We start from the raw sequence: 14,993 nt of genomic DNA on the forward strand, positions 1-14,993 counted from the left end.
AACAACTTTTGGAGGACCACAGTAGGTTCCTCATCCCTGCCAAAAGAAAAGCCTTCCTGCCTGACACCACAGACACTTCCCCATGTTGCAATGTTGCTTGAGGGCAGAAGGCCATTAATCAGAACAAGAGATTGCTTAAAAACTTTAAAAAATAAATAAATTAGATGTGTATTGGTCATGAATTCTGATAGTTGAATGTTTTTCCTTTGAGGAAAGACTCAATTTTTGGGAGCCTGAAATCTGGATTATGACTCCAGAAACTAAATTTGGAATACACAAAGTTATCATCCTTTTCAGTCTGACAATTACATCAGCATGAAATTCATCAGGCTTGTATTTGTGTTAGGTTTTTTTTTTGGAGGGGGGTTGGGTTTCTAATTGCAGAACAGTTTCACCATAATCAATATAATGTCAATAATAATCAGTTTTTGAAGTAAACTGGCCCTGCGATTTGGAAACTCATCATTAACAAGAGCAATAGTTTAGTGTATGTGTATATTTATGACTTTTAATTTTAAAAAATAATTCAGGGAGGCCGATGAGAACTTTTATAAAGGCAAATTAAGTCATTCTAGACTGGCATAACAGACAATATGTCATTATGAAATTACCAAATTACATGGACAATTAAATTTCCTTATTAAGCAAGATATAATGCCAACAATGTTACAGCAATTTATAAAGTTGAACGTTATTTTCAGCAATAACAAGCTCAGTGCCTCCAAAATAAAAGGGGCTTGTTTTAGAAGCTTGGTCATTCAGAACTGGAAAGGGAGCGATTACAATTCGTCATGGGAGCAATTTAAAACTTGCAGGTACTTATCCCAGTTGTGTGGCTTTTAGTCACATTTGCTAGAGATTCTCTGAGCTGATCGCTCTATTCATGCCCACTTTGAATCCAATTTGGCAAGCAGAAAGGAAGAATTGTCTGGCAGGCAAATTTGCATAGCGAAACAGTGTGCCAGGGGCTTCCCAGGACTTCCCAGGGCACACTAGATAGGTTGGCCTGCAAATGAGAACCAAATCAAATTTGTGCCCCCCTCCCTCTGGCTGTGTCCAAACCGGGTGCCTCCTGCCTGCCAGAATGAGCCTGCTCAGAGTGGTGGTCAGCATGTTGTTCTCTTAAGACCCGGGAGACCAGGGTTCAAATCTCCACTCAGCCATGAAGGTCACTGGGCAACTGTGGGCCAGTCACTGCCTCTCACCCTAACCAACCTCACAAGGCCGTTGTGGGGATTAACTGAGGCAGTGGCGTAGCGTGGGTTCTCAGCACCCGGGGCAAGGCAAATAATTTGCGCCCCCTAACCCGGGGCAAGGCAAGTAATTTGCGCCCCCTAACCCGTGGATTTTAGCACTCGAGTCTCTTCCGCCGCCCCCAGATGTTGCGCCAGTTGCAGCAGGCCCCCCTGCACCCCCCACGCTACACCACTGCTCCCACCACAAGTCTTCAGGACAGCCATCCGAAGGCTGGCACGGGGAGAAGGTCTCTCCGCCCCACCGCCAGGCTTCGGAGGAGGTCCGAGGACAGTGGGGTTCCTGCTTCCTCGAGGAGGGCCGGCCAAATGCGCCCCCCCAAATGTTGCGCCCGGTGCGGCTGGCACCCCTGGCACCCCCCACGCTACGCCACTGAACTGAGGAGAGGGAAGAACCATGTACCAGCAACTTGAGCTCCTTGGAGAAAAATGTGGAATATAAATAAATAAATGCAAAATAAAGAGCCAGCCCCCTTTTGGCTATCCACCATGGTCCTTGAAGTGAGCTTTCCTTTTAGAGCTGCTTATTAGCGTTTGCTGGAGATAAAGCGGCACACCCGCAGCTGCTGTATTAAAAGGTGAGAAAACAAATAAGAACAAGTGTTAATTCACATACACAAATCCCCTGTCTGCACAGCAGGTGGAGCGGCTGCCTCCATGCGGGGAGGGCCCTTTCCTGCTGCGAGGCTTTTCCTTCCTGTTTTATTGGCTCAGTGTTTGTTCTCGAAAGACCGCACCATACTTATGAGTATGTTATCACTGTGGATTCCTCCTGATTATGATTTTACTTATTTTTGCAGAAATGAAATGTGATTTGCTGCAGATCGGCTTCTATGAAATATTTGAGTGAAAGCAAAATAGGTGTTGCTTTGCTCCCAAGTGGAACTCTTTTGCCTGGGTGAAGAAGGGTCTCTCCGCTAGCTGGGTTTTGATGGAGCTGTTTCATTTGGGAAGAGGGGGTGTTCCACAATAATGGGACTTTGATATGTGCTGGCAAGTGGGGCGAGAGAAGGAAGTTTGGTGGTGCTCTGCTTGCAATGTCCAGTGTGGATAATTCAGTACAGGGTAGTTCTGGACAAGTTGCTGTCCTATGGCCACAGATCCCATCTGTAAAATGGGGGGGCAGTGGAACTGGTGGCCTCCTTCCTGAGGCTGTTTCAGGCTCTCAGAACCCTTTACAAGCCCAGTGGGCAACCATGGAAAGACAGTCATCATTGCATCAAAAACAAAAGTGAGCCATTTAACTAACATATATCCTGACATTTCTGTAAACTCTTCCAAACCATAGGATAGGGTGAATGAGAAAAACAATAAGTTACATGAAAAGAGCTCTTTCTGTCCCTTGAAAAACCAACTTTAAGGACGTCCATGATCTTCATTGTCTTGCTTTTCCTCTTGAATTATTTCTGTATTCCTGTAGAAATTGGATCCATCTAAAATATGGGCAGAGGATATACGCCTCCTATGTCTCACCTCCTCAGTCTTCATAAGTCACCACTGCAGTTTCAAAGAATCTTCTTACTGTGCTGTTAAGCATTTTCAATTCATCCACCGTTAGGGAGGCCTGTTGTCAGGCAGAAAGGCAGGATATAAATATTTTAAATAAATAAATCTACCTGTTCACAAGCAAGTTGTGCACTTGCCACTAATGACAACATATAAGCTGTTTGCCTTCTTAAGAGGTGGCTGTTCCAGATAGCACTGCCCCTTTTATTGCAACCCTCACAAACCCCCAATTTACCTTATAATGCTTGAACTGATAGCTGACTGTGAAGACGGATAAGTGCAAAATCAGGAAGGGTGTATGTAAGATTAGAGCACTTTTTCCTGATTTGGGAATATGCAAAGCTTCTAGTTACACAGGACCCTTCATCAGGCAGAAGGCTAAATTCCAGGGAGAAGGAAAGAATGTGTTCCAGCTGCAAAGCTGGTGTTTTAGCCACTGCATTTGAATTGTAACCTATTCACTTAAAACTCACTTAATACACTGACCACCAGCAGCAGGGCAATTACTATTGCAATGACTCCTCAGGAATCTGAGGTTTCTGTTCATCTCTTTGTCCTCAGTAAGACAGTAAGTTTTAATTCCCAGGCACGTCTCTTAAAGGTGTTGTACATGTCATTTTCCAATCTGCTCAGATTCAGTTGAACATTAAAATAATTCCATTGTAGCTCTTGTGCAGAATGTTCATCTACCTGTTTTATTAATGCTGCAAAGTCCTTTGGGAGAGCCGTACGACAGCATATGAATGGGAATCTTTTTAAAAAATTCTAAATGAGCACAGCAGATGTATGAAAGCAGCAGATGCAGAAAGAAAGATGAATTGAACATAATTCATTGCATTTTTTGGGGGGAAGTTTATCCTTTAGACTGTTCTGTTTATGGCTCACTTTTTCTGGTGGGGGGAATACATTTTCCTTATGACTTTTGATTTATGTCGTTTGACACATCAGAGGGCCCGAAGCTTGCACTTTTGTATACCTGAGTCACAAAATGGGATTTTTATTTAAAGTGTGTTTTTTAAAAAAAAAGTTTAATGCAATACAGGGTGAACTGATACTGTGGCACTTTAAACTGACAGATCAATAAACTTCAGTAATGACTGTAAAATTACATTACAGAGTCGTGGATTTATTTTTCTTTCCATGACTTCAGAATTGTGCAGCACAAATTTTAAACACACACAAACCTATTTCCAAACCTCTACTTTACGTCTCTTAACTTTCATCACATACCACAGTTAAGAATCAGTGGATCATCTCCTGATATCAGAGGTAGGCCCAGTTTGTTTGGTTATATTGGGTTTGTTTGTTTGCAGAAATGAGTAAAGTAAACTGGGTATGAATTAAGGAGGTTGCGGAGTAAAAAAGAGGTATTGTCCTACATTTTCGTAACATGGCCATAATATTCCTTAATGAAAAGGCAGGTGGGGAGCATCTGCCCTGACGCCAGAAACCCTCAAGATAACAATGCAGGGGGTGTGTGTGTGTGTGTTGTGCAGGGATGCTGGTCACCTTTCTTAAACTACAGTCAATTCAGTTTATTATTTCATTTATACCCCAGCGTTCCTCCAAGGAGCTGAAAGGTGGCATAGACACTTCTCCCCATCTCCATTTTATCCTCACAACAACCCTCAGAGGAAGCCTAGGCTGAGAGTGAGTGACTGGCCCGAGGTCATTGCTGAGAGGAGATTTGAACCCTGGTCTCCTAGGCCCTAGTCCAGCACTCTAACCACTGCACTACACTGGCTATCTTCTGACATGTTGCAGAAGATAGTTTAATACCCCGTATGACCTACCTTAAAGTATCCATTCTGTGTTTTGCTACAATATTTAAACCTGCCATTGAAACCCCATTTCTTAGAGCAGAAATGCTTACCAGAGAGGTGAGCTGTTCTGTTGTCTTCTCTGCATTTTCCCCCACTAGGGGGCAGAAAAGTCTGTCTCAGGGCTTTAAAGACAGTGCCGCATTTCTTCAAAAAAGGCTCTTTAGCAGAAGGAGTCATTAATTTATTTGCCCTTTCTGGAACATTAGTGTATTAAAACAGACTGTGAATTCTCAGACAAATGGAATGTCTTAATGGTCCTCTGATTCTTCTGGTCACTGGGCACCATTTCTCCCCATCTCCACACCCTGGAGAGAGATGCTCATTCGCTGGGCCCATCATCTTGTGCTCTGTGCTTAACTTGGGCCCTGGATGGAATGTCTTTTTAATATCCAAGATTGGTCCTGGGGCATGTGGTAAAGGAGGAGAGTGCCTTTGAACATGTGCAGAGTGCCTTGCAGTTGCCACTGAATTACCACAACTTGCCCCACAGACAAATGAATGTTCAGGAGTCAGGGTTTCCACATCTGCTTTCCAGGTAGACAGGACCCTGGCATTTATGCATTAACTGCAGGCAGGACTAGCTTGCTTATGTGTTTGGACCTTTCATCTTTCCTATAAGCCCAATGCAGCTTCTAGCATAACGGCAGCAGAATAGCAACAATAATCAGCAAGAAATTATAAAGTGCTGTAGCCACGCTGCACAACCGTATTTTGGGACCAAAAAACAATCCAGCTATTGAAACTCATAAAGCAAAGAAAATGGCCTTTGCTTCCTTCTCAAAATCCTCAGGGAAGGGAAAGGCGACAGCAGCGGCAACCACATGGTCATAAAAACTTATTTTGGGTCTTGCATCAGGAGCAGGAGTGCCTGAGTCAGGGGTCAGGTGTGTTCCTCCACTGGACAGAGGCAGGGCCTGGTCTACACCAGCCCAATCTTGGAGTGAGCCTGGGAGCCAGCAAGGAGCCTGTGGAATTGCTACAACACTGCCCAATATGCACTCTGCTCCCTGCACGGGCCAAGGAGTGAGGGAGATGTCTTAATCTTCACCTTCTGAAATGGCTCATGTCCAGGGCCTTGTTCTCAGGCATGAACAAGGAGATGGAGTGCTTTCTCTCTTTGTTCTTTAGTGCTACCTTGTGTGCTGCAACTGTAAGACCTACACTGACTGGTGTGTACAATGCAGGGGAAGGGCTGACCTGGGGCCCTCCAGATATTGTTGGACTACAGCTTCTACCCTTCCTGGCCACTGGCCATGCTGGCTGGGCTGTAGTTCAAAAGATCCTGGAAGGGCTCCCAAGGGTCATTTAGTCCAACCCCCTGCATGGCCATGCAGGAACCAAAGCTGAATAATCCCTGACACCCTGCCATCCAACCTGTTTAAAAACCTTCATGAAGGGGAGTCCGCCACATTTGAGGTAGTCTGCTGCCCTGCCAAACAGCTTTTGCCCTCAGAAAATTCTTCCTCATGTTTCGTTGGAATCTCCTTTCTTGTAATTTGAATCCATTGAAGCAGCAGAAAACAAGCTTGCTTCATCTTCCATGTGATGGAACCAATTATTTCCCCACCCCTTTTTCTCAGCATTAGCATTCACAGACAACATTCATAAGAAGAGCCCAGCTGCAGGGGGATCAGGCCAAAGGGGCCCTATCTAGTTTAATAATAACAATAGAAATAATAATAATAATAATATTACTTATACCCTGCCCATCTGACTGGGTTGGCCCTGTTTGTACGCAATAAAATGTCCCATCAGGAAGCCCACTGGACATGAGTACAATTGCATTCTCCCCAGCAACTGGCATTCAGACACCTACTGCCTATGACAGAGGTTGAACATAGCCATCATGACTTGTAGCTGCTGATAGCCTCATTCTCCATGAATTTATCTCCTCCTCCTTTAAAGCCACTTGCACAGTGTGGGAGAGAATCTACCACAGGGGTTCCCAAACATTCCCCCCACCGTGGGGAGAAAATTGCTGAGGGTCTTGGCATACCACTTAACGATGTTCCCGCCTGCTGCAGCAGTTGTAATTCAATAGAATTCAATCTGTAACACAATAAAATACAATAAAAGAAATAAAATGGAGCAATAAAAATACAATTATATGAATATTCCATGTGACGGGTGTGCTGCCTCCTTTCTTCAACCACAAATCCACAGACACGCCATGGATCGCCTGAATGAAGCTCACAGACCACTTGTGGTCCACAGACCACAGTTTGGGAATTCCTGGTTTAGGACACAGTTGGAAGCCTTTTATGTTCTTCTTCACTGAAGGCAAATGTCAGGGATAAGGAAAGCAGTGTTCGTATAACACGCCTGAGGAGACCAGCACAGTTGTCTCAACCGGACCACCTCCATGGTATCACTTGCTCTTCCCCCATTTCCTTATTCTTGGAAGGACATCAGTTGCTGCTTGTGTTCAAAACTGCCCAGGTGTGTGATCTGCCGGTAGCAATTCTCCCACGGAGATTGTGATGGGGTGGCGGGTGCCGTCAGGCCAAACCACGCTGCAAGGAGAACCAGGCAGCCATCTGCTGAAACTATTGGTATGCTTCCGATTTCCCAGGGTTATCATATGTGTGTGTATGTGTGTATACAGTACTTATTTTCAGGCTGTTGTTGCTTATAATCCAGAAGACTCCAATCAGGTTCTGATCAAATCTCTTTCTATAGCCTCCTCTCCAGGTAGCAGCAGCTTCAGTTGAGGTACCTTTTGAGAAGCACATTACGCAGCTGGGGAGCTTTTTTTAAAAAAGGCATGTAAAACAACACATGATAAAGACTCAATTTTTGTTTAAGCCTGGTGGTGATTCCCCACTCCCTCTTCTCTCCACCCCCCCCAACAGAGCATGAAATTAAAATGCATGCACAGAGCTACATGATTGCTACAGCGCCGTGGCTCAAGCTGCGGTTCTCTGGTGGATGTCATTAGTCACGCTAAGACAGACTGGGGTGGAACGGGAGTGGCAAAAATTTGCGGCAAAGAGGATGTTTATATGGAACGATTGACTGCTATGGACCTAATCTCCTGGCATCGGCTTGCTGATAGGCATAGCAAAGGGACGTGGGAAGGATATTGTAGCACTCCCACAAGGGATGCTGTGTGGCCCCGGAATGTGAGTCGCGCTCAACTGTAACCAATAGAGGCTAATGCACCTCTCTGAGGGAAGTCAGTTTGCCATGTCGGCATCGGTGCCTTTGCGGCCACCCACAATCCTTACTCTTGACTTGGTATCTCTGCCCAGAAACAAACAAGCTATTCATAATCCCTGCTTGTAAGCACCAGAACAATTTGCAGCTTTAGGCAAGATTTATTGCAAATCCCTATTGTTTTCCCTCGTAATTGCAGATACAGATGGCTCCAGTGGTATGGAAAGAAATCTTAAACCATATAAAGGGTGGGATATCCTTAGTTTTTCGCTCAGATCTCACACATTTTTTTGATGCTAACCCCAACTCTCTAGCTTCCCCGCCATGTGAAAAGTAATAATCGACAAAGTGGTCACCTGTTTGAAGATTAAATGTTTCCTTATGCAGCAAAGGAGTGGAGTTTGCTGCTGGACAATGGCCATAGACTGGCTGCCCTTTTGTTACACATTTTCCCTGCTTGGTTGTTAAGATGCTTAGCTGCGCCTGAGTGAATGAAATCACAGCCAACTTGGAGGCTCCCCCAGCAGCTCAGCTGGCCATTTGCAGATGGAAGAGAGACAAACCTGGTTCATAAAGCCAGAGCCGGGAGAGGAATTCACTAAACAGATTTCCCCCCAAAGGAAACATGAGGAAAAGATCGTGTGTGTGTGTGTGTGTGTGTGTGTGTGTGTGTGTATTCAAATGTCTGGGAATGTCCTTCAGCTCACATGCCACCAGGAATAAACATTAGCTTTGATCTTTCTTCTCCCCCAATTCATATTAATAATGAGCCTACATTGTTCTAAACAAGCAGCCCCAATTGTGGGTGGAATCCAGCATTCTTTTACGTTTTGATTTTGCAGAGGAGTGGTGGTTATGGTCAGGCTTTCCCTCCTTTTTTTAGTAATTGTGTTTGAAATGGGTTGTGAGTTTAAACTACTATTACGGGGTTAGGGTGGTGTTATAAAAGGTGGATAATAAAAAAAGTAATTTCTCAGGGATCTCTGTGTGTGTACATGCACATTAAAATAAAATAGGATACATAAATGCTGCTGCTTATATAATATACAAGCCAGGTTCCATAATGATGTACCTACAGTCTATCAATTTTCCAAAGCAAGCAAGGAAGACACTTCCCACATCTCGGACTGAGGAGGTAGAAATGCTTCCCTCAGCTTCCAAGGATGTCCCAGGATGTGGTTTGTTGGACACCTGCGGCCGGCCCTCTCCTTACCCGGAGGAGAGATAAGTGCCTCTGATGGCAGGTCGGTGGAGGAACCAGCCATTTCCCTCTATTTGATGACAGAGCCCTGTGTATGTCACTTAGTCGGTCCTGCACCCCAAAAACCAACCTGCTTCACTGTGATGACGATGAACACTCTCTTCTCGCCAACTGCAAGCCCAGTTGGGTTCTGTCCTTGGAATGGAGGGATGAATATACCACCTTGACCTTGGCCAGAGGCAGTGAAATAATTTGGGCCTGCCTGGGGACAATCCTGCCCCCTCCCTCAGCACAGGATTGAGTGAGTAGCCTGGCAGCATGTCTTGGCCATTTCAGTCCTCCTGAGCCTAAAGGTTTCAGTAAAGTGGACAGGGGTATGTGTGGGGGTGGAGGAGGGTCACAAAATACTCTGCTGAACAGAAAACAGTTGAAGATGGCTTCCAGAGCATGTAGACAATTCTACGAAAGGGCTGGGCTGGCTTATCTGACAGGGAGGTGATTCAGCCAACAAATCCTACCACTGATGGTCAAGGAATGTGAAATATCTGGCTACCGAGGACATGCCCGGAGTTTGGGAAATTTTGGAGCATGATCCATGAAGAGATAAAGAAAATACTAAGAATTACTTATAGTAAAAGCCCAGAGGCATCCCTATTAGGAATATTAAATGTTGACATTCCAAGAGATAAAGTTTAAATATTCTTATATGCGACATCAGCGGCAAAAATCCTGGTAGCTAAGTACTGGAAAGGGAAACAAATACCTACCAGGGAAGAATGGCTATGTAAACTTTGTGAATATGTGGAGTTAGCCAAACTGATGGACATAATAAGACAAAAACCAAAAAGCTTAGTGAAGAAGGAATGGGACTGTTTGAATGAATACTTCAAAAAACAAGGTTCAAGAGTAAAAATCTGCTTGAGTTTAGAATGACCTCGTGAATAGAAAGGGGAAGGAATATTCACACACACACACACACACACACACACACATATGTATGGATTGAGATAATAAGGAAATACAGAAAGATATAACGAGACTGAAATGAAGTGTTGTGAGATCAGTGGAAGTCTTTGATTTATCAACTTTGGTTATGTAACAATGAATATGGTGTTGGGAATATGTCTGTTTTTCTTCTTTTTTGTTTTATCTTCGTTTCTTTTCTTTTTTCTTTTTATTTTCTTTCATTCTTAGTTTCGTGTTTTAATCTGTAAGATTTGGAATTGTTTCTTTCTTGTTTTGGTGTATTGTTATATTTTGTTGTTAATATTAATAAATATTTTTAAAAATACATAGCATTAAAAAAAGAGAAATATCTGGCCACCGGAAGAAGGGTTCAGCCCCCCAGCCCAAATGTGATTATTTATACTAAAAAGGCAAAGGGTAAGGTGGCACACACATACACCCACTCCAACCAGTGGCCGGCCCCTTATGTTGGACAAATGAGACAACAGCATGTAGATTTCTCTCTCTCTTTTGCCTCACCCAACTTTAAAAATTAATAATTACAACATGCTTGCTTTGTTTTTGTACGTTTGCAGTCTGTGCTTCATCAAGGGTTATTATAGGTTGCCTTTGCCATCAGCCTTTAAAACACAGACATGATGAGGAAAATGGAAAGAAATGAGAGCTTTCATCTGCCTAACCTCAGGATACTTCCCTTGCAGAGAGGGAGAGAGGAAATGAGGATGGGAATGGCTCTGGGAGCATGTGCTGCCCCTCCACACATCCACAATGAAAAGTAAACTCAAATGCTAGCAGAATTATTTTGCCAAAGGCCAACTTCCTTCTTTTGGAGAAAAACCGTCTGAAGAAGTTTTTCGCTGGGTGCCCATTAGTAAAATGCCCACCGAAGATCCAGAAATAAAATGTGTTTCATCATAGGAAGCTGCCTTATACCAAGTCACACTAATGTTTACTATAGGGGTGGGAACCATTTTCAGGCTGAGTGCCATGTTCCCTTCTGAACAACTTTCCAAGGGGGACATGTCATCGGTGGGCAGGGACAGAAGCAAAAGTGGGTGGAACAATTAACTTGAATTTCCCTTTGTACTGTATAATGGTTTCAACACACATTCACACACTGTTCTCTATCATCCACCCACCCACCCACCCACCCACCCATCCATCCATCCATCCAAGCAAGAGCCATTATCAAGGACACATTCCAGCCAGGCAGAATCACTCAAAGAGGGTGCAAAGCAGGGCCAATGAGGGCTGTAGTCTACAGAGACTCCTGAGCTGGGATGGGAGAGAAATTTGATTCCATTCACATTCAAAGCTGAATTCATCATGTTTGTACTTTCCCCAAAATATGAGAACCAAAACCAGCCATCCTTCGGAATTCACACTTATCCAAATTTTGCAATGCAGTTCTCCAACCAGTGTTTACAAAAATGCACAGATTAGAAGAAAGTGTCCATAAAAATGAATATATTCAAGAAAATAACTTGCAATCCTGCATTATGTTAGGAGAAATTGCTTACAAAAATGTGTATATTAGTTAAAACTGCATACAAATGTATTTATGGGGAGAAATTAACACTAAACTGCTAAAGAACTTTCAAGAGCATTTTAAAAAAGATATTCACAAATTGCTACGGAAATGTGGAGGACCAAATTGGAAAAACGAGCAACTGAGAACTGAAATTGACAGATCCTTCTGTTTCTGCTTCTGAGGGCCAAATAAAGAGGCTAAGGGTAGTGCTGTAGATCTGGGCATTACAAGAACAGCACAAATTATACAAATTATACAAATTTTGTATTTGTAAAGAAGCAAATTCCTGTTCAGCTGGTTCCATGTACTGAAGGGGCAGGTTGTTCTGGTCATAGATTCTTTCTCTCCACCTCCTGCCCTGTCACTTGGCAACACATTTTTGGACTGGAGGGACATTTCAGCAGCAGTTTCTGAATGAAGCAGCCAGCGACAACATCAAATCCACCTGTCATACATGAAGGAGCTGCCACTGTCCGTTGAGTAACATGCTGACAAAATTCTCCTGCTTTTTCTTCTCCCTGTATGCACACACACCATACATTATTTTAAAGCATAGGACATATTCCCAAAGAATCCTGAGAAATGTAGTTTGTTAAGGGTGCTGGGAATTGTAGCTCTGTGGGGTGTGTGAACTACAGCTTCCAGGCTTCTCTGCAGGGAGCCATGTGCTTTAAATGTGCCTTAAGTGTATGGTGTGTTTGCAGCCTTACAGGAAGCTGATGGAATTCTGTAGGAACAGCTAAGTGATTCTGGAGGTTTGTATGTGGTGCTAATGAAGGAGGCTAATGGAGGCCAGTCTTGCTGTTGGAGGAGACCAGCAAAGCTGGAATCTTGTTTGAATTAAAACGATGTCTGCTAAGTAAAGGAGCTCTCCAGGGCATAACAGACCATCGCTTCCAACAGTCCATACTGTCCGTACTGAACGGCATATTTATATCTTCCAGACTTGTAATTAATCACTCAGTAGGACTTTTAGAGATGTGCTTTCACAGAAGAACTTATTGTACTGCCAGGAACCGCAAGGCCAGGGCACAATTAAAATGCTGATTTAATGTATTACACCGAGGCACGGAACAGGGATGTTTTAAGTGATGTTGACAGGCCAGAATTTCAAAACCACCTATTTTTGAAATGAAAAACAAATGCTTGCTCCCCCTGCCCCCCCACAATTAAATTACATTAATAGAGGGGCCCTAATAAGTTTTCTTGGAAGTGAAACAAACCTCTAGACAATAATGAAGGCTTGAAGATGCACCATCTTTAATTAGATATTCAGTGCTTGTTCGAGGAATGAATGTTGAAATAACCTGTGCATAAAAACCAAAAAGAATGTAAAGTTGTGAATGAAACAGCCAGCATGTTCATTTTGTGTCAGGATGGAGGCTTTTCAGAAGGAAAATATGTTTTTGTTTAAAGAAACTTTTGTAAATATTTCTGGATTTTTTTTTTTTTAACGTAATGATAAGTTTCTGGTGTTTCAGGGATTTTTTTTAGAAGGGCCATCTTAACAGGAAACATTTTCTTTGGAGAGGACTGAACACACTGGATTCCATTTGCACTACTAATACTTCTAATACTAATTTTATTATTTATACAGTGCACACTAAGCTTTTGATTGCCCCTTGCTTACAGGGGCATTGTGAAGGGGTCGCCTAGGAGGATAGAGCATAGACCTTTGTACCAGGCCCTGACAGTGTGGCTCTCCCCACACTTTGCAAGTTCAGTGCAAATTTATGTCATGTGCCTGTGCCTGGAGGATTTTGAGGAACAAGCCATGCCCATGCAATCAATGGGCAACTGGCTTCTTAGTGAGATCAGAACCTATTGCGTCCTTATCCTGGATGAGCCATAGCTCAGTGGCAGAGCATGGGACGCAGGTAGTGCTGTGGTCTAAACCACTGAGCCTCTTGGGCTTGCCAATCATAAGGTTGGCAGTTTGAATCCCCACGATGGAGTGAGCTCCCGTTGCTCTGTCCTAGCTACTGCCAACCTAGCAGTTCAAAAGCATGCCAGTGCAAGTAGATGAATAGGTACCACTGCGGTGGGAAGGTAAACAGTGTTTCCATGTGCTCTGGCTTCCATCACAGTGTTCTGTTGCACCAGAAGCGGTTTAGTCATGCTGGCCACATGACCCAGAAAGCTGTCTGTGGACAAACGCCAGCTCTCTTGGCCTGAAAGCAAGATGAGCACTGCACCCCATAGTCGCCTTTGACTGGACTTAACCATCCATGGGTAATTTACCTTTACCAGTGGCAGTGGCATCTCCAGGTAGGGCTCAGAGAGACACCTGCCCAAAATATTGGACAGGTGCTATTTCCAGTCAGCATAGATAATCCTGATCTAGATAGATCAAGGTTCTGACTCTGTACTGGGTGGTTTCTTATGTTCCTACTGTGGAGAGGTGAAGGAATTATCCCTTCTTTGGCTCAACCCACCAGAGCATATGTGGGGTGTGTGTGTGCCTGCCATGTCTTCCAGAGTCATTAATAACATGGCCCACTTTTGAGGCCACTGCTGTGGGGCCCAACACTTTGGTTTGAGGCAAGTACCTCAGAACAGCAGAGTAGTTTAGAAGCACGGAAAATAATCCACTGTGACCTTTGGCAACCAGGACTTGGCAGCTGCAACACATTCATGCTATTATTTTAACCACTCCTGCGGAACTTTTGCTTTACAAGGTGCTGTGCAAATAGCATACAGATTAAACAGTAGTGAGTCTGGGAAGTGGCAACTTGCCCAAGGTCACCCAGAGGGAAGATCTTCAGTCAGCTCTCCCTGCTTGAAACCCCAGAGAACAGCTGCTGGTCAGTGTAGACAATTCTGGGCTAGATGGACTCAATGTGTCTGACTTGGCACGTTCTCTCCTTGCCCAGCTTTCACCCCCATCCTGTTCTGCCACTGAAAGTTGGATCTTATGCAGGCCTCTCAGTGTCTTCCCCTTGTGGCCCTAAGCTTGGGAAACAGGCTCTCCTCCTGCGCTTGTAACAGCCACTCCAGCCGCTGCCCATCTCAGCCCTGATGCTTCTGCACTTCTGTGGTGCACAAAGACCATGCAAGGAGAAGGAGGTGAAGCAGCAGCATTTTGTGACCATTGGGAGTTGGAGCCAGAGTCTCCCCTTTACTTTTACCTCTGCCCTGCTTGTCTCTCTCACACAAGTAACTAAGAAAAAGTAAAGAATAAAGAATAAATAAGAAATTTTCCACACTTATCTTTCCTCCACGGTTTCCAGGCACAGTCTGTGCTTTAAAGTTCTGTGTCCAAGCACCCTTTTTCTTGCTCTGGAGTTTTCCCCATGAAAACCCGCTCTTTACTGCTGAATCAGAGCAAACGGCAACTTGCAGAAAACCAGAATTGCCATTTATTGCACTTCAGCTTTAAAGACTGGGGCAAAAGGTATGTGTGGATAAAAGCTAATGTGCTCTGTTTTTTCCTTGTTCAGCTTCTGACCTGGTCAGATTTCGAAAAACATTGTCTCTTCTTAGGGGCCTATCTGCTTTATCCTGTTGTCCAATTCATCCAGTTTTGTTGCAGCATTTCTTCAAAGTCCTCTTCAAGG

The 14,993-nt window shown here is 44.0% G+C and overlaps 1 long non-coding RNA gene across 1 annotated transcript; it reads left to right on the plus strand.

The window, feature by feature from the left end:
* Nucleotides 1–374: 374 nt before the first annotated feature.
* On the plus strand, nt 375–2,368 carry LOC309537935. Its single transcript, XR_014222068.1, has 2 exons — nt 375–1,248; nt 1,640–2,368. It is a non-coding gene; the product is annotated as an uncharacterized lncRNA (long non-coding RNA).
* Nucleotides 2,369–14,993: the final 12,625 nt, after the last annotated feature.

This window comes from Podarcis vaucheri (genome assembly GCF_965113315.1).
Source record: "Podarcis vaucheri genome assembly, chromosome: 7".
Classification (NCBI taxonomy): domain Eukaryota; kingdom Metazoa; phylum Chordata; class Lepidosauria; order Squamata; family Lacertidae; genus Podarcis; species Podarcis vaucheri.